The sequence below is a fragment of the Panulirus ornatus genome, chromosome 48, assembly GCF_036320965.1.
Source record: "Panulirus ornatus isolate Po-2019 chromosome 48, ASM3632096v1, whole genome shotgun sequence".
NCBI lineage: Eukaryota > Metazoa > Arthropoda > Malacostraca > Decapoda > Palinuridae > Panulirus > Panulirus ornatus.
Window position 1 is genome coordinate 1,255,408 of NC_092271.1, and position 19,003 is coordinate 1,274,410.

At 43.6% G+C, this 19,003-nt stretch overlaps 1 pseudogene; it reads right to left on the reverse strand.

Annotated features, from left to right (window-relative positions):
* LOC139764050 (protein O-mannosyl-transferase TMTC1-like) overlaps positions 1-19,003 on the reverse strand; it is a 571,510-nt pseudogene that overhangs the window by 72,598 nt on the left and 479,909 nt on the right.

Consider the following 19,003-nt stretch of genomic DNA (forward strand, 5'->3'; position numbering starts at 1 on the left):
GCAGACTACATAGCCTGCCTCACATGTGGTTGCCACTAGGTAAGGTATGTACTACACTGAGGCTTAGTGTTTACGTAGATGCTGTGTTGGTCTTATAACCACATTCAATGTCAAACACAATTTCTACTTCAAAGTCTAGGGTTATAATGAAGGTTGAGGACAAGTTCAACGGAAAACGTTAACGTTATAAGGAATATTTAAATGAATATTCAGTGCTATGTAGATTCAGTGGTTAGTTCAACGCAGAACTTCATGCCAAAATAAGATTCATACGCAAATCAATGCCCAGAACAAATAAGAATATTCATGTAAACTCTACGTAAAGATCAACGCTACACTGAATGTGAGAGTCAGCACCAGAGTGAAGACCAAATTGGAGTTCAATATTTACATCATACCCTGAGGTATTGTAATTTCATCGGTGCTCATTATCATCTGTGACCTTTTCTCATTTATCAAGGCATCAGTCATACAGCTTCTTAGCTGTAGCTTCTGGAATTTCGTCTTAGCTGTAGTTCCTACAGTCACAATACACTGTAGGTGTTAGTCTCATGGTCTTACCTTGTAACTCCGCGTCATCACCACAAGATCTGAGCCACGTCTCCAGTGAGAGATCATGAGCAGCCTCACCACTCAGTGTTTCCTCATGCTTAAAAGATCATACTTTCGCCAGATACGGCGTTGAAACTACCATGGAAGATCGGGTAAACTTGGAGGTCGATCTGTGCAGACAGCTCGCCATCATCATCTCTTCTTGTTCCACCACTTCAGAAGTTGGTCCTCTTTGTGTCGTTTGGTCTATTGTAGACATCATATCCAGGGTGGCCACTTGCCCCTCTGCTTCATGAATCCCAGTGACACTATGTGGGGAGGACTCTCTCTCCCTCCAGTCGCCTCACGTGACCACACCGTTCAGCGATCCATTTTTGAAATCACCTGCAGCTCCCTCCTTACCGACGCTCTTCTCTCGTTGCCTCACCTTTGATCTTATCATGATGATGTCTGTTTGACCTCGAGTGAGCAGGTTGTGGCTTTATTCCGGTCTCAGTTCTACCCACGCAACGCAGACTCTGTGTCCGTGTCATCCATCCTGGGGACTGAGATCATCAAAGCGTCCTTCACAACGATCTCCTCCCTCCGCATCCCTACCACAGGAGCATCAGGCACACATCAGTGATGTTCATCAGTTAGTCGTTGGCTGTGCGTCGAGGATGTGGTTCAGGAGGAGGCTCGAGGTGGGGGGGCCGTCCACAGTTATGACTCAAGAACTGGTAACCACTACGTTCAGTGTCAGGATCATATGACGACTGTCCTCCGCATGAGGCAGCGCGGTGGGCCTACCTGGTTTTGAGTCTTGGAGATACGTAGCATCAGGAACAGTAGAAGTTAGTAGTCTGGACCTCTGGTCTTGGTTCTGGTAGGATAATGGGTATGAATATAGTAAGCTTAGGACTGAAATTTAGGTTACCAAGGGAGTTATCATTCATGAAGAATGGTCTTTAGATTAAGAAGATCAACGATTACCAATGTGCATTGGATGACTCTTGAGTATCTGAGCGTCCCAGGTAATACCCTCATGGTCTCTACATAACTACATTATTCTCATGTACGAGGATGAACAGGAATTTTGAAACACCAATGTTAGAAAGATTGTGGCCAACGTGTGTGAGAGCAGAGCTTAGTACGTATTGACGGCTAATTAAATGAATTAAGTTTTTACAGCGTGAGGTCAATGCAGATTGCAGGACAACGAGTGATGATAGAAGCAAAGGTGATCATCAGTTTCCTGTTCTAAAGTCAGTGGATGATAATTGATTTGTCTTAAGCTTAGAATGATTTCATGATGGTTTTATACGTGGTGTTGACAAGCCTGCTCAAGACTGGTGAAACCTTGGTATAGGACGCCAGTCAGTACGAACCTGTACCAGAGTTTGAAGGAATGCTCACAACAGCACAGATCCTCAAAGTATCAGGAGATGGCTCTATGTTAAGGCCTCTTGTACTAACAACTCAGCACGGTAACTTGCCACTTATGTGTGACTAGAACTTTGTCTAAGAGTGAGAATTGAAATCTCTTTTGAGACTTGAATTATGAATATCAGGAAGTAGCTCATGTACAGCTGCAGGACCCTCAGTAAGGTTGTGAGTACCTTGAAACAAGAGATGTAGGCAGTGTCTGACGAGAGTCGTGTTTCTGAAGATGGTGGTAATGGCTGAGTGTAGAAAGCGGTTGTGCAACTCATGGGAGCTTCACACGTCAACACATCCTAAAATGCTCGTCCAAGTTAAGGTAAAACCTTAAAACAGCCAAGTTAAGGTACTGTTGACAAAGAATTACCAAAAACGTGAAAGGATAAGTCGACCGATGCCATTCGTGTGCTCTTAATATGGGCCACTTCTCATGGACGACTCATGACTCGTGGGAATAAGTCTCATTAGACATCCTCAGCGGATCTGTAGAGAAGACTCGTGGCAATGATCACTGTAGGCATGGAGGATATCCTTCTGTGGTGTTGATACTTAGCTCCAACATCTGACTAACATATTAACACAATAACAAGATTTGTTTGGATGACAGTATCTGTAGACACTGTGATGACCATCTGTGGTGACTGATGACCATCTGTGGTCGCCACTATGTTGACCTTCTGTGGTCGGTGCTAGGGGCATCTATGGGTAATTGGTGGAATCGAATATTTTCTGGTGTTTCAAATGACAACAGGAATCAAAAGCATCGTGGAAAGTGTGGAACAGTCGATCATTTAAGGAATTTTATAACGCGTGGAACAGTGAGAGCGACAGTTTCTTACCAGCTCAGCCAGCCAGCCAGCCAGTCAGCCAGCCAGCCAGCCAGCCAGCTCAGCCAGCCTGCCATCCAGCCAGCTCAGCCAGCCAGCCAGCAACCCAGCTCAGCCAGCCAGCCAACCAGCTCAGCCAGCCAGCCATCCAGCCAGCTCAGCCAGCCAGTCAGCTAGTCAGCTCAGTCAGCCAGCCAGCTAGCCAACCAGCCAGCTATCCAGCCAGCTCAGCCAGCCAGTCAGCTAGTCAGCTCAGTCAGCCAGCCAGCTAGCCAGCCAGCCAGCCATCCAGCCAGCTCAGCCAGCCAGTCAGCTAGTCAGCTCAGTCAGCCAGCCAGCCAGCCAGCGAGTAAGGCAGCAGCAAGTATCTAGGACGAGGTTGTCCCTAGTAACTAGTGAGCCATTAGTTTAGGTTTGGATGTCTATGTTTAAGATTTCCCGCATTTTATCCTGCACACTTGAGCCGATATTCTAAGCTGAGTTCTGTGTATAGTGTGGAAGAATATCTGCACATCCGTACATCTCTGAAGCAGAATATATTTCACTGTACGGAACGTTGCTTACAGATGGCAGACAGGGGTATGCGTTGTCTACAACACACTTCGAGTGAACATGATACACAAGAGGGGCAGAGTTAGTTATGGCTCACAGCCAGGAGAGGAATGGTCCTATTCCATGGTAGGAGGAAAGTTCATGGGATTTTACAGGCGAAACTCCATGTGAACAAAAGCGTGGAACCACAAGGTAGAACCGTATGGCCCATGTGGACCATTTAAAGAAACCCAGATTCGTGGTCTGTGGCTCACCACACCCTACGAATTATAGGTTAGCCAACCAGGGAAGGATCAGTTCTCAGTGCAGAGGGAAGGCGTCCTCCCTCACAAGCACTGTAGGAGCCGTCCCCAGGTGGCGGCTACAACCAGCAGTCTTGGTGTGTGAGGTTGTGGTTGTTATATCAGACAGATTTTGCTGAGTGTGACTCCACAGACAGTTAGCCAGGCATATGGCGGCCGTCTGGAGATAGAGAAAGTCAGGTTTAGGTAAGCTTGGCTGACAGGGGAGCCATATGTAGCCATTAATGACGCTTTGTCCCAGGGAGGAGTGGACGTGGCCTGGTTACCTGAGTTATGATGTAAGAGAAACACCGATCGTCCAGGTGGAGTTGGTATGCCGTGAACTGTTCGTTCTTATGGAAGATATTTACGAGAGTATTGGATCCTGTGCCACAACCTTAGTCATTATAGAGGAAGAGGTACAACCTTGAGTCCTTCAGCAAGAGTATTTGCTCCAACTGTGCTGATTAGAGCAGTGAGTTGGTAACTGTAAAATTACGACAAGAAATAAGTGATCACCTGCGGCTCACGTCCAGCCAAGTGACCACAAACAGAACAAGAGGTGGATTGTCTGACCGGCGGAGGAGGTTTCCAGGTCATTCTCTTTAGCTGGGACATCCTCAGTGAAATACTTGCATGTATAGGAAGCTTGATTTCTCAGATGCAGGCATCGAAAAAAAACGGGTTTGAAGGTTGTGGTTGTAAATACAATCAAGTGTGTGTATCATGACATAAACGGACAGCTAGTAGAACTTAATCTGTCTACTTTGGGCACATGTACAAAGGCGAAGGGGTAAACGTTAGTGTTCAAAACACAGTGGTATAAGTTTGTTGAGTATTCCTGGGACATCATATGGGAGGGTATTGACCGAGAGGGTAAGGGCCTATACAGAGCATCAGATTAGGGGAGCAGCAGTGTGGTTTCAGAGTAGAGGATGTATGGAGACTTAGAGAAACATTTGTGGCATTTATCAATCTGGAAAAAAGTATAAATTAGGATAGATAAAGATGACTTGTGGAGATCTTTGGAACATACTGTGTGAGAGGAAAGCTGCTGGAAGCAGAGACGTTTTTACCAAGGCTGTAAGGTACGTATACGAGTAGGACGAGAGGAGAGTGGATAGTTCCAAGTGAAGATTCGTCTGTAGCAGGTTTGTGTGATGTTACCATGGTTGTTCAAATTGTTTATCGATGAGGTGGTGAGAGAGGTAAATGCAGGAGTCTAGAAGAGAGGGGTGAGTATGAGTTTGTGAGGGATGAGTGGGACTGGGAAGTGAGTCAGTTTTTTGCTGATGATACAACACTGGTTACAGTTTAGAAAAGATTGGAGGAGAAAATTGAGTGTGAATATGAATAAAGCAAGGTGGTTGGGTTAAGCAGGATTGAGGGACAAGTTGTTTAGTGTATGAGTTTGATGGTGAAAAAATGGAGGAAGTTGAGTGCCTTAGATATCTGGGAGCAGATTGGTAGTAAATGAGAACTATAAAAGCGGAAGTGAATCATAGGGCGAGGAAGGAGGCAAAGGTTCTGGAAGCACTGAAGAATATGTGGAAATGAGATGAGGGTAAAAATGAATATATTTGAAGTTGTGATAGTCCAACAATGTTAAATAGATACGAGGCATGAGCTATAGACTGGGTTTTAAGGAGGAGGGTGGATATGTTGGAAATGAAATGTTTGAGGAGACAATATGTGGTATGAAGTGGTATGATAGAGTAAGAAGTAAAAGGTGTGGTAATAAAGAGAGATTATGGTTGAGAGAGCTGAAAAGAGTCTGCTAAAATGGTTTGAACGTATGGAAAGAGCGAGTGAGGTAAGGGTTGAACAAAGAGGATATACGCGTCAGGAGTGGAGGAAACAAGGAGAATGGAGAGACTAAGTTGGAGATGGAAGGATGGAGAGAAAAAGATTTTGAGGAATTGAAGCCTAAACATACGGGAGGGTGAAAGGCGTGGACGAGATTGGGTGAATTAGAACGATGAGGTATACAAGGGTCAACGTGCTGTAATGGACTGAACCACGACATGTGAAACGTCTGGGGGTAAACCATGGAAAGGTCTGTGGGGCGTGGATGTGGTTAGGGAGCTGTGGTTTCGATGCGTTACATATGACAGCTAGAAAATAGATATAAGCGGATGCGGCCTGTCTTTGTGTTTCTGGCACTACCTTGTTAACCAAATGCTAGGGGTAGATGAACAGCTGGGCTAACTGTGGATCGACAGTCGTAACCAAAATTCGAATGTATGCGCTGTACCCAAGGTGGCCGGCCCTTGAATGCGTCAGGATCTGCAACTCTAGCTGTAAAATCACGAAAAATTAACTTTAATTTCTTCACACACATCGACGTTTGCTTATCTGAGAGAGAGAGAGAGAGAGAGAGAGAGAGAGAGAGAGAGAGAGAGAGAGAGAGAGAGAGAGAGAGAGAGAGAGAGAGAGAGAGAGAGAGAGAGAGAGAAGAATAACACCCTATGTGTCTGACATGACCACCATAGGACGTTCCACTCATTCTTGGGTCATTCTTGTGTGTCTCCTTTATTAGATATCTTGATAATCCTAAATTATTTAAGTTTCCTTAATGGCAAGAGAATAGCCCAGCTTGAATTGATTTTCATAATTCAATATACTTTTTTTCAGTGAGTCATTTGTTTTAGTGATTCTTAACAGAATTTCAAGATCTCTTGGAGAATTAGGGTTATGTGTAGTGGCAAACTCTTCGGCTTTATGGTGAAACTATTTGATTACTGTAGCAGGAAGAAGCCATTTGAAACATTAGTTTCCGCAAAAACCTCGTCCTTCCCATATATCTTCAAAGGTGACGTCACACTTCATCTCTCCTTGATTACCGACTGAAGACGCCGAACTTGGTACTGGCAAGGTTCCTGAAGTATTGTAGGTCCTTGTTTTGCGTCTGTCGAGTCTTGATCTGAGTGAAGCGAGGCGCCAATGAGTGTTGCAGAAAGCAAGCTTGACTTTCATCTGGTTCCAGAATATCTCGACTAGGTAAAGGTCTGGAAGGTCCACAGTCCAGTAGAAGAATGCTATTCCCTGATAACCAGTTCAACTTTCCTAACCTCCTGGCAGGGTGTGCTATCCTGCATAAAGTGATCACGTCCGTGAATCATGGAAAGGAAGCCGATGGTTCTCTGGCACCTTAGTGTACTGATCTCTATTTACTGTAGTGTTTTTAGGTAAGAGATACAACGCTTCTCACCCACTGCACCACTACAGCAGCCTCAGATCATAACACTGTCTGGTTGTTTCACCGTCTTCACTGTGAAACGATAGCATTACCGGCTGGCACCTTCTCCTGCTACACACACCTGAGTGAATTTTCATTGGAAAACATTACCTTACTCCATTGTTGCTCACTCAAGTCCTTGTATTTCACTGCAAATGCGAGTCGTTTGCGTTTCATTTCCTTCGCAAGCAGGGATCTGCCAGCAGGCTTACGGAAGGGAATGTGAAGGTGCTTTTGCAGGCGATGTTCAATGTTTCTGTGAGAAACGTTTTCTAGATGTTTTGGATAGCTTTTCTTGAGTTCGGCAGCAGAAATGTGGACTTACTTCGATACTTCTCGTTTTAGGAAGTTATCTGTGGATCTAGAAGTCTTCCTTGGGCGAGCAGGTTCTGGCGGTGGGATGACGTTGTCAGGGAGACCAAGATTGCTAGCGAGCAGCCGCCTGACAGCGTTCTAAGCTCCCACTGTGTTAAAAAAAAAAAACTCACATATGCCCACATTTTCTTACTCCAAGGCAAGAATTTGGACTTTTTTCTTCTTTGAAACTAAGAGCCAACCGCCTTGACGCACAAATGGCCGAGATACAGCGCCCAGAAACTGAATTATAGAAATAGATTGGCAGTAAGGAGGGGTAAAGACAGAGCATCCTCCCAAGATAGCCTGAGGCACATTGAGGCGGGTTGGTTGCTGGTGTTCACACCATTAGTGTCACTAGTGTTTGCGACCAGATGCACAATGATATCCCCTTGTGACCGTCACATGCTTCTGACCACAATTAACCTTAACTATGAATGTGGTTAACCAGGTGTGACAATGATGATGCTTGGTTAACCAGGCATGACAGTGGTTAGACAGGCGTGACAGTGGTTAACCAGGCGTGACAATGATGATGCTTGGTTAACTAGGCGTGATAGTGGTTAGACAGGCGTGACTGATTAACCAGGCGTGACAGTAGTGATGCTTGGTTAACTAGGCGTGACTGGTTAACCAGGCGTGACAGTGGTGATGCTTGGTTAACTAGGCGTGACAGTGGTTAACCAGGCGTGACAATGATGATGCTTGGTTAACTAGGCGTGATAGTGGTTAGACAGGCGTGACTGATTAACCAGGCGTGACAGTGGTGATGCTTGGTTAACCAGGCGTGACAGTGGTCAACCAGGCGTGACAGTGGTGATGCTTGGTTAACTAGGCGTGACAGAGGTTAACCAGGCGTGGGAGTGGCGATGCTTTTCCAGACAAGCAGTTTACGCTGTATGGCCAAATGAGGTGGTTCCTGGCTGTTGCAGTCATGTATAATGACCGTTGTAGTACTAGGGTTGAGTGTATGACGATGTATAATGGCATTACAGTAGTATGATAGCATGATGATGAGTGTTCTCAGTATGTCGTGTGTGGGAGGAGGATTGGTATGATGGAGACATACAAAGACCAGCTGATGTGTGGGTACCATGGTCTTCAGGTGTGTGGTTCGGGCGAACTTATGTACATTGAGGTTTGATAAGATCAAGACTGTTCATGATATTTCATTGTAGTTCATGACTTGTCAATAGAATCATAAGAAGTCATCATAGAGGTAAGCAATTCAAAGTAGATCATGAGAACCTAAGTCAAGTGCAGGATCTGACTGCTGTTAGGGAAGGTCATGAGAGGTCAGGCAGATATGAACACTGACCGTTGGTGTGGAGGAAGGTCATGAGAGGTCAGGCAGATATGAACACTGACCGTTGGTGTGGAGGAAGGTCATGAGAGGTCAGGCAGATATGAACACTGACCGTTGGTGTGGAGGAAGGTCATGAGAGGTCAGGCAGATATGAACACTGACCGTTGGTGTGGAGGAAGGTCATGAAAGGTCAGGCAGATATGATCACTGACCGTTGGTGTGGAGGAAGGTCATGAAAGGTCAGGCAGATATGATCACTGACCGTTGGTGTGGAGGAAGGTCATGAGAGGTCAGGCAGATATGAACACTGACCGTTGGTGTGGAGGAAGGTCATGAGAGGTCAGGCAGATATGAACACTGACCGTTGGTGTGGAGGAAGGTCATGAGAGGTCAGGCAGATATGAACACTGACCGTTGGTGTGGAGGAAGGTCATGAGAGGTCAGGCAGATATGAACACTGACCGTTGGTGTGGAGGAAGGTCATGAGAGGTCAGGCAGATATGAACACTGACCGTTGGTGTGGAGGAAGGCGGCGTAGTTGTTGTGGACGGCGGGGTCAGAGGGGCGAGCCGCCAGCAGCGCCAGGTGCAGGTTCTCGGCGTCGGTGGGGCGTCCAGCGTCCCCGTACAGCCCCGCCAAAACGGACACTGCATCTCTGTTGGTGGCGTCGTACTGCAGGCTCTTCTCCAGCAACGCCACCGCTTCTCCAACACGACCCTGTTGTCTGTTGGCGTAGAGAGAGGAAGGAGAATAAGATTGGGAGGCATCCTCCAGCGGCCCGATCCCTTGCTCAACAGAGTCATGTCGTCTACTGGAGAAGTCATGGACGGGGTTATGTCTAGATCATAACAGAAGGAGCTCCTAGCTGTCCGTCCGTCCGTCCCCAGTATGTAGCCGCGTCGAGGAACCTGTCAGACGCACAACTACTAAACCACGAAATAAGTGCCAGTAATTCATTCATTTCCTTGTAGGGAGAGAAATATTCTGGCTCCGGGGTGACCTATTTCGGGAAAAATTATATCATGTTATACGTACGGTTTGTGGGAAAGGCTGTACGGGCATTATAGAAGGGACGTGGAGGAAAATTGTGGGGACAAAAGTTAACCCATCGAACAATGTTACTCCACCGTTCAGGGTGTGGTGATCAGAGACATCAAGAGTGGTGTTGATGAGGGAGGGTGTGGTAGCCAAGGAGGGAGGAGGAAATTGTGTTGATGAGGGAGGGAGGGTGTGGTAGCTGGAGAAGGTGGTGTGAAAGGATGGTGTGGTGTGGCCACAGTGGAAGGAAGTGGTAGTGCTGAGTTAGGATTTGGTAGCTTTCCATTGGAGGAAGTAGACGAGGGCCCGGAGGGTTCGAACCCACCAATTAAGGTAACAAAGCCAGTAGGTTTGATGGCCTCTCTGACCCGAGGTGCAGCTTGCTGGAAAGAAAACACAGTGGATGAAGGTGATGATTGTCTTTAACTAATGTCGTCTGAAATGACTCTTATCTTATAGGAGAGAGAGAGAGAGAGAGAGAGAGAGAGAGAGAGAGAGAGAGAGAGAGAGAGAGAGAGAGAGAGAGAGAGAGAGAGAGAGAGAGAGAGAGAGAGAGAGAGATTAGCTAACCATATAAGCCGTCCATTCATGTCTGTTTGTAATGGTAGAACAGATCAGAAATTCAGGGATTAGCGTAGTGAGAGAAAGGCATCTACCAGATGATAAAAAAGAAATTCCTATAACCTTTGCTTGCTGTTGAGGAAGAGAAGTTAATATCATTAGTAGATTTGAAGCAAAGAATATGTGAAAATTGTGACGAGTTTTATGTTGGGCAGACTGGTAAGGATCTTTTTGTTAAACTTAAGCAACATCAGTATAGCATAACAACAGGACAAGAATCAATTTCCTTGTTTAATCATGTTAAAAACTATGATCATTGTATTGACTGGAGTAATGCCATCTCATGTTAAAAACTACGATCATTGTATTGACTGGAGTAATGCCATCTCAGTTATTAACTCTAACTCTTGTACTAAGAGAAATATTCTTGAATCTTCTAATTTTAGGTACACAAAAAATTTCAGAATTGATATTAGTGAAGGTCTATGCAAATTGGACAACTTTGTTCTTGATAAAATTTGTACACAGTTCCCCTTCTTGTCCATATAACAAGTTTATGATAAAAAAGTTGCCAGACCTAAACACACCCGACCTCCATTCGGGTAGTCATCTGTTTACCAAATAGCGTCCTAGCTACGTCTCAGGCACCTCACCATGAATCATACATATATTAAATGACATGGTTGGAACGACTATTCCTTCCAAAATACCCATTTTTGCTTTTCGAGATAACGTTCTCGCCTTCCACACGTTCTTCAACGCTTCGAAAACCTTCACTCCCTCCTCTACCAAGTGACTCACTTCCGCTACCATGGTTCCATTTGCTGCTAAGTCTGCTCTTAGATATCTAAAACACTTCACTTCCTCCAGTTTTTCTCCATTCAGATTTATCTCCCAATTAACTTGTTCCTCAACTCTACTGAATCTAATAACCTTGCTCTTATTCACGTTTGCTCTCAACTTTCTTCTTTGACACACTTTACCAAACTCAGGCACCCGCATCAGCCACCAGCGCTGTATCATCAGAAAACAGCAAATGACCCACTTCCCAAGCCCTCTCATCCACAACAGACTGTATTCTTACCCCTCTCTCTAAAACTCTTGCATTCACCTCCCTAACAACCACATCCATCAACAAATTAAACAACCATGGAGACATCACGCACCCCTGCCGCAAACCGACATTCACTGCGAACCAATCACTTTCTTTTCTTCCTACTCGCACACATGCCTTACATCCTGATAAAAACTTTTCACTGCTTCTAGCAACACAACTAACACATCATATACTCTGAAAACCTTCCACAGATCATCTCTATCAACCCTATCATATGCCTTCTCCAGATCTATAAATGCTACATACAAATCCATCTGTTTCTTTAAGTATTTCTCACATACATTCTTTAAAGCAAATTCTTAATCCACACATCTCTACCACTTCTGAAACCAAACTGCTCTTCCCCAATTTGATGCTCTACAAATGCCTTTACTATCTCAATCAATATCCTCCCATATAATTTCCCAGGAATGGTCGACAAACTTATGCCTCTGAAATTTGAACACTCGCCTTTATCCCCTTTACCTTTGTACAATGGCACTATGTATGCATCCTGCCAATCCTCAGGCACTTCACCTTGATCCATACATACACTGAATATCCTTACCAACCAATCAACAACACAGTCATCCCCTTTTTTAATAAATTCCACTGTAATACCATCCAGGATTTCCCACTATAGATTCGGCTTGGTGGTAGCGCACAGGGGCAGCCTTACAGCGTACCGCAGCATTCTATCACAGATCCAAGCTACGCTTTCGCCAGCGTCTCTTGCATCAAGTTACACCTCAAAGTCATCCTCTCCAGTACCTAGTTATACCTTGTAGTACTGGTGACCGCTCCCCGCTAGATATAACTGATGACCTTCTTACAAGCAAGGACGACCAGCCGTCTGTAACTACGATGACCCGTCATCAAGCCACAGTCATTTGCCCAAGATAACTGACGGAAGCTGTCCTGGTCATCATTCATGTGTGGCTGGAGGAACGAAAAACACTGGCTCCTCACACGGAGTCACTACACAAGCGTGGGAGGTAGTATGCTATTGCCACACTAGCAACTGAACACATAACACTCACTTATAAGTAAGAGTTGGATGACTTACCTGTTATTAATCAATTCCAGCTCAAGTAACAAGGCTCAGTGAACATTTGATTTAGTCATTTACTGAATGATCAGTCAACCAACTTCACGTGAGTGTAATCCTCGATGATAGTGAGCCAATTGAGATTACGGAACATACCAGGCAATAAGCGAATGTGTTCATTGTGGTATTAGCACACTGTTAAGTGTTGCCAGGCTGATTGCATACCAACGATTATCTATCTATCTATCTATCTATCTACCTATCTATCTATTTATCTATTTTTTTTTATTTTTTTTTTCTTTCTTTGTCGCTGTCCCCCGCGTTTGCGAGGTACCGCAAGGAAACAGACGAAATAAATGGCCCAACCCACCCCCATACAAATGTATATACATACGTCCACACACGCAAATATACATACCTACACAGCTTTCCATGGTTTACCCCAGACGCTTCACATGCCCTGATTCAATCCACTGACAGCACGTCAACCCCGGTACAACACATCGCTCCAATTCACTCTATTCCTTGCCCTCCTTTCACCCTCCTGCATGTTCAGGCCCCGATCACACAAAATCTTTTTCACTCCATCCTTCCACCTCCAATTTGGTCTCCCTCTTCTCCTCGTTCCCTCCACCTCCGACACATATATCCTCTTGGTCAATCTTTCCTCACTCATTCTCTCCATGTGCCCAAAACCATTTCAAAACACCCTCTTCTGCTCTCTCAACCACGCTCTTTTTATTTCCACACATCTCTCTTACCCTTACGTTATTTACTTGATCAAACCACCTCACACCACACATTGTCCTCAAACATCTCATTTCCAGCACATCCATCCTCCTGCGCACCACTCTATCCATAGCCCACGCCTCGCAACCATACAACATTGTTGGAACCACTATTCCTTCAAACATACCCATTTTTGCTTTCCGAGATAATGTTCTCGACTTCCACACATTCTTCAAGGCTCCCAGAATTTTCGCCCCCTCCCCCATCCTATGATCCACTTCCGCTTCCATGGCTCCATCCGCTGCCAGATCCACTCCCAGATATCTAAAACACTTTACTTCCTCCAGTTTTTCTCCATTCAAACTCACCTCCCAATTGACTTGACCCTCAACCCTACTGTACCTAATAACCTTGCTCTTATTCACATTTACTCTTAACTTTCTTCTTTCACACACTTTACCAAGCTCAGTCACCAGCTTCTGCAGTTTCTCACATGAATCAGCCACCAGCGCTGTATCATCAGCGAACAACAACTGACTCACTTCCCAAGCTCTCTCATCCCCAACAGACTTCATACTTGCCCCTCTTTCCAAAACTCTATCTATCTATATATATATATATTTATATATATATATATATATATATATATATATATATATATATATATATATATATATATATATATATATATATGTATATATATATATTTATATATAGATATATTCTTTCAAACTATTCGCCATTTCCCGCATTAGCAAGGTAGCGTTAAGAACAGAGGACTGGGCCTCTGAGCGAATATCCTCACCTGGCCCTGGCCCCCTTCTCTGTTCCTTCTTTTGGAAAATAAAAAAAAACACATATATATATATATATATATATATATATATATATATATATATATATATATATATATATATATATATATATATATTCCTATGAGTCCACGGGGAAAATAAAACACGATAAGTTCCCAAGTGCACTTTCGTGTAATAATCACATCATCAGGGTAGACACAAGAGAGAAATATACCAGTCAGTTGATATACATCGAAGAGGCGAAGCTAGGACGCTATTTGGTAAGCATGTGATTGTCCAAAACATACTACGAGCGTTCATAAACTTATCATTGTACAAATTTTATCAACAATAAAATTATCTAATTTGTATAGACCATCACTAATATTAAGATCATAATTCTTTGTGTATCTAATAATAGAAGAATCAATGATATTTCTTATGGTAATAGAGTTAGAGCTAGTAACTGAGATGGCGTTGCTCCAGTCAATACAATGATCATAGTTTTTAACGTGATTAAACAAGGCATTTGATTCTTGTCCCGTTCGTATACTATATTTATGTTGCTTAAGTCTAACAGAAAGATCCTTACCAGTCTGACCAACATAAAATTTATCACATTTTCCACAAGGAACTTTATAGATGCATCCAAGAGAATTTTCTGGTGAATTCCTGTTTAAGATATTCTTTATAGTATTCTTGTTGCTAAAGGCAACATTTACATTAAAGGATTTAAGCAATATGGGAAGCAAAATGAAATTATTAGTAAAAGGGAAAACTAAAAGATTCTTGGTGTCAATGGGAGGTTTGGGCTCAACTCTATAAAATGATTTCTTTGCTAACTTAAGGGATTTATCAATGAAAGATCTAGGTACTTTAACTTAGATCCAATAGAATATATCTACTCAAACTCATCATCAATAAACTCTGGACTGCAAATACGTAATGTCTTAAGAAGATAGATTGAAATGATGATAATTTAACTCTGTCATGTTGAGATGAGTAATAATGGATATATGAGCATAGATTGGTGGGTTTTCTGTATATGCTAAACTTCAACTTGTTTCCTTGTATATGGATCATGTAATCTAAAAATGGTAACATACCATTATCTTCGTTTTCTACAGTAAATTTGATGGAAGGTACTAAATTGTTAAGTAAGGGGAGAAATATTTGTAAATTCTCATTTGTTGGCCAAACACAAGGAACATCATCTACATACATAAACCAAACTGCATATATATATATATATATATATATATATATATATATATATATATATATATCAAATACAATGCTCCATCAGCCAGGATCGAACCTGGGACCCCTTGTGCAAGAGGCAGGCATGCTAACCGCTAGGCTAAGGGACTGTATAATAGGAAACAACTATTCGAAATACTAAGTACTCGAATACCCTTCGTCTCACTATGGTGAGCAACGGGGTCTATCGGTTGTTTCCGAACAGAACACATAGCCAGCTGATAGCGTTTTACCGAACCTGACTGTACAATGCGGAGTTATATGAATACGAAAAAAGTGTATATGAACGCGCACCTTCATAGAACATACATGTTTCCTATTATACAGTCCCTTAGCCTAGCGGTTAGCATGCTTGCCTCTTGCACAAGGGGTCCCAGGTTCGATTCTGGCTGATGGAGCTTTGTATGTTCTATGAAGGTGCGCGTTCATATACACTTTATTCGTATATATATACGAATATAAGTTGATGGAGAGAGGTGGGTGATTATTGGTGCATATGCACCTGGGCATGAGAAGAAAGATCATGAGAGGCAAGTGTTTTGGGAGCAGCTAAATGAGTGTGTTAGCGGTTTTGATGCACGAGACCGGGTTATAGTGATGGGTGATTTGAATGCAAAGGTGAGTAATGTGGCAGTTGAGGGAATAATTGGTATGCATGGGGTGTTCAGTGTTGTAAATGGAAATGGTGAAGAGCTTGTAGATTTATGTGCTGAAAAAGGACTGATGATTGGGAATACCTGGTTTAAAAAGCGAGATATACATAAGTATACTTATGTAAGTAGGAGAGATGGCCAGAGAGCGTTATTGGATTACGTGTTAATTGACAGGCGTGCGAAAGAGAGACTTTTGGATGTCAATGTGCTGAGAGGTGCAACTGGAGGGATGTCTGATCATTATCTTGTGGAGGCTAAGGGAAGATTAGTATGGGTTTTCAGAAAAGAAGAGTGAATGTTGGGGTGAAGAAGGTGGTGAGAGTAAGTGAGCTTGGGAAGGAGACCTGTGTGAGGAAGTATCAGGAGAGACTGTGTACAGAATGGAAAAAGGTGAGAACAATGGAAGTAAGGGGAGTGGGGGAGGAATGGAATGTATTTAGGGAATCAGTGATGGATTGCGCAAAAGATGCTTGTGGCATGAGAAGAGTGGGAGGTGGGCTGTTTAGAAAGGGTAGTGAGTGGTGGGATGAAGAAGTAAGAGTAGTAGTGAAAGAGAAGAGAGAGGCATTTGGACGATTTTTGCAGGGAAAAAATGCAATTGAGTGGGAGAAGTATAAAAGAAAGAAACAGGAGGTCAAGAGAAAGGTGCAAGAGGTGAAAAAAAGGGCAAATGAGAGTTGGGGTGAGAGAATATCAGTAAATTTTAGGGAGAATAAAAAGATGTTCTGGAAGGAGGTAAATAGGGTGCGTAAGACAAGGGAGCAAATGGGAACTTCAGTGAAGGGCGTAAATGGGGAGGTGAAAACAAGTAGTGGTGATGTGAGAAGGAGATGGAATGAGTATTTTGAAGGTTTGTTGAATGTGTCTGATGACAGAGTGGCAGATATAGGGTGTTTGGGTCGAAGTGGTGTGCAAAGTGAGAGGGTTGGGAAAATGATTTGGTAAACAGAGAAGAGGTAGTAAAAGCTTTGCGGAAGATGAAAGCCGGCAAGGCAGCAGGTTTGGATGGTATTGCAGTGGAATTTATTAAAAAAGGGGGTGACTGTATTGTTGACTGGTTGGTAAGGTTATTTAATGTATGTATGACTCATGGTGAGGTGCCTGAGGATTGGCGGAATGCGTGCATAGTGCCATTGTACAAAGGCAAAGGGGATAAGAGTGAGTGCTCAAATTACAGAGGTATAAGTTTGTTGAGTATTCCTGGTAAATTATATGGGAGGGTATTGATTGAGAGGGTGAAGGCATGTACAGAGCATCAGATTGGGGAAGAGCAGTGTGGTTTCAGAAGTGGTAGAGGATGTGTGGATCAGGTGTTTGCTTTGAAGAATGTATGTGAGAAATACTTAGAAAAGCAAATGGATTTGTATGTAGCATTTATGGATCTGGAGAAGGCATATGATAGAGTTGATAGAGATGCTCTGTGGAAGGTATTAAGAATATATGGTGTGGGAGGAAAGTTGTTAGAAGCAGTGAAAAGTTTTTATCGAGGATGTAAGGCATGTGTACGTGTAGGAAGAGAGGAAAGTGATTGGTTCTCAGTGAATGTAGGTTTGCGGCAGGGGTGTGTGATGTCTCCATGGTTGTTTAATTTGTTTATGGATGGGGTTGTTAGGGAGGTAAATGCAAGAGTCTTGGAAAGAGGGGCAAGTATGAAGTCTGTTGGGGATGAGAGAGCTTGGGAAGTGAGTCAGTTGTTGTTCGCTGATGATACAGCGCTGATGGCGGATTCATGTGAGAAACTGCAGAAGCTGGTGACGGAGTTTGGTAAAGTGTGTGGAAGAAGAAAGTTAAGAGTAAATGTGAATAAGAGCAAGGTTATTAGGTACAGTAGGGTTGAGGGTCAAGTCAATTGGGAGGTGAGTTTGAATGGAGAAAAACTGGAGGAAGTGAAGTGTTTTAGATATCTGGGAGTGGATTTGTCAGCGGATGGAACCATGGAAGCGGAAGTGGATCATAGGGTGGGGGAGGGGGCGAAAATTTTGGGAGCCTTGAAAAATGTGTGGAAGTCGAGAACATTATCCCGGAAAGCAAAAATGGGTATGTTTGAAGGAATAGTGGTTCCAACAATGTTGTATGGTTGCGAGGCGTGGGCTATGGATAGAGTTGTGCGCAGGAGGATGGATGTGCTGGAAATGAGATGTTTGAGGACAATGTGTGGTGTGAGGTGGTTTGATCGAGTAAGTAACGTAAGGGTAAGAGAGATGTGTGGAAATAAAAAGAGCGTGGTTGAGAGAGCAGAAGAGGGTGTTTTGAAATGGTTTGGGCACATAGAGAGAATGAGTGAGGAAAGATTGACGAAGAGGATATATGTGTCGGAGGTGGAGGGAACGAGGAGAAGAGGGAGACCAAATTGGAGGTGGAAAGATGGAGTGAAAAGGATTTTGTGTGATCGGGGCCTGAACATGCAGGAGGGTGAAAGGAGGGCAAGGAATAGAGTGAATTGGAGCGATGTGGTATACAGGGGTTGACGTGCTGTCAGTGGATTGAATCAAGGCATGTGAAGCGTCCGGGGTAAACCATGGAAAGCTGTGTAGGTATGTATATTTGCGTGTGTGGACGTGTGTATGTACATGTGTATGGGGGGGGTTGGGCCATTTCTTTCGTCTGTTTCCTTGCGCTACCTCGCAAACGCGGGAGACAGCGACAAAGTATAAAAAAAAAAAAAAAAAAATATATATATATATATGTATATATTATTTATTATTTATTCATTTTGCTTAGTCGCTGTCTCCCGCGTTAGAGAGGTAGCGCAAGGAAACAGACGAAAGAAATGGCCCAACCCACCCACATACACATGTATATACATACACGTCCACACATGCAAATATACATACCTATACATCTCAATGTACACACATATATACATACACAGACAATACATTTATACACATGTGCATAACTCATACTGTCTGCCTTTATTTAATCCCATCGCCACCTCTCCACACATGGAATGACAACCCCCTCCCCCCTCATGTGTGCGAGGTAGCGCTAGGAAAAGACAACAAAGGCCCCATTCATTCACACTCAGTCTCTAGCTGTCATGTAATAATGCACCGAAACCACAGCTCTCGTTCCACGTCCATACCCCACAGAACTCTCCATGGTTTACCTCAGACGCTCCACATGCCCTGATTCAATCCATTGACAGCACGTCGACCCCGGTATACCACTTCGTTCCTGTTCACTCTATTCCTTGCACGCCTTTCACCCTCCTGCATGTTTAGGCCCCGATCACTCAAAATCTTTTTAACTCCATCTTTCCACCTCCAATTTGGTCTTTTACTTCTACTCGTTC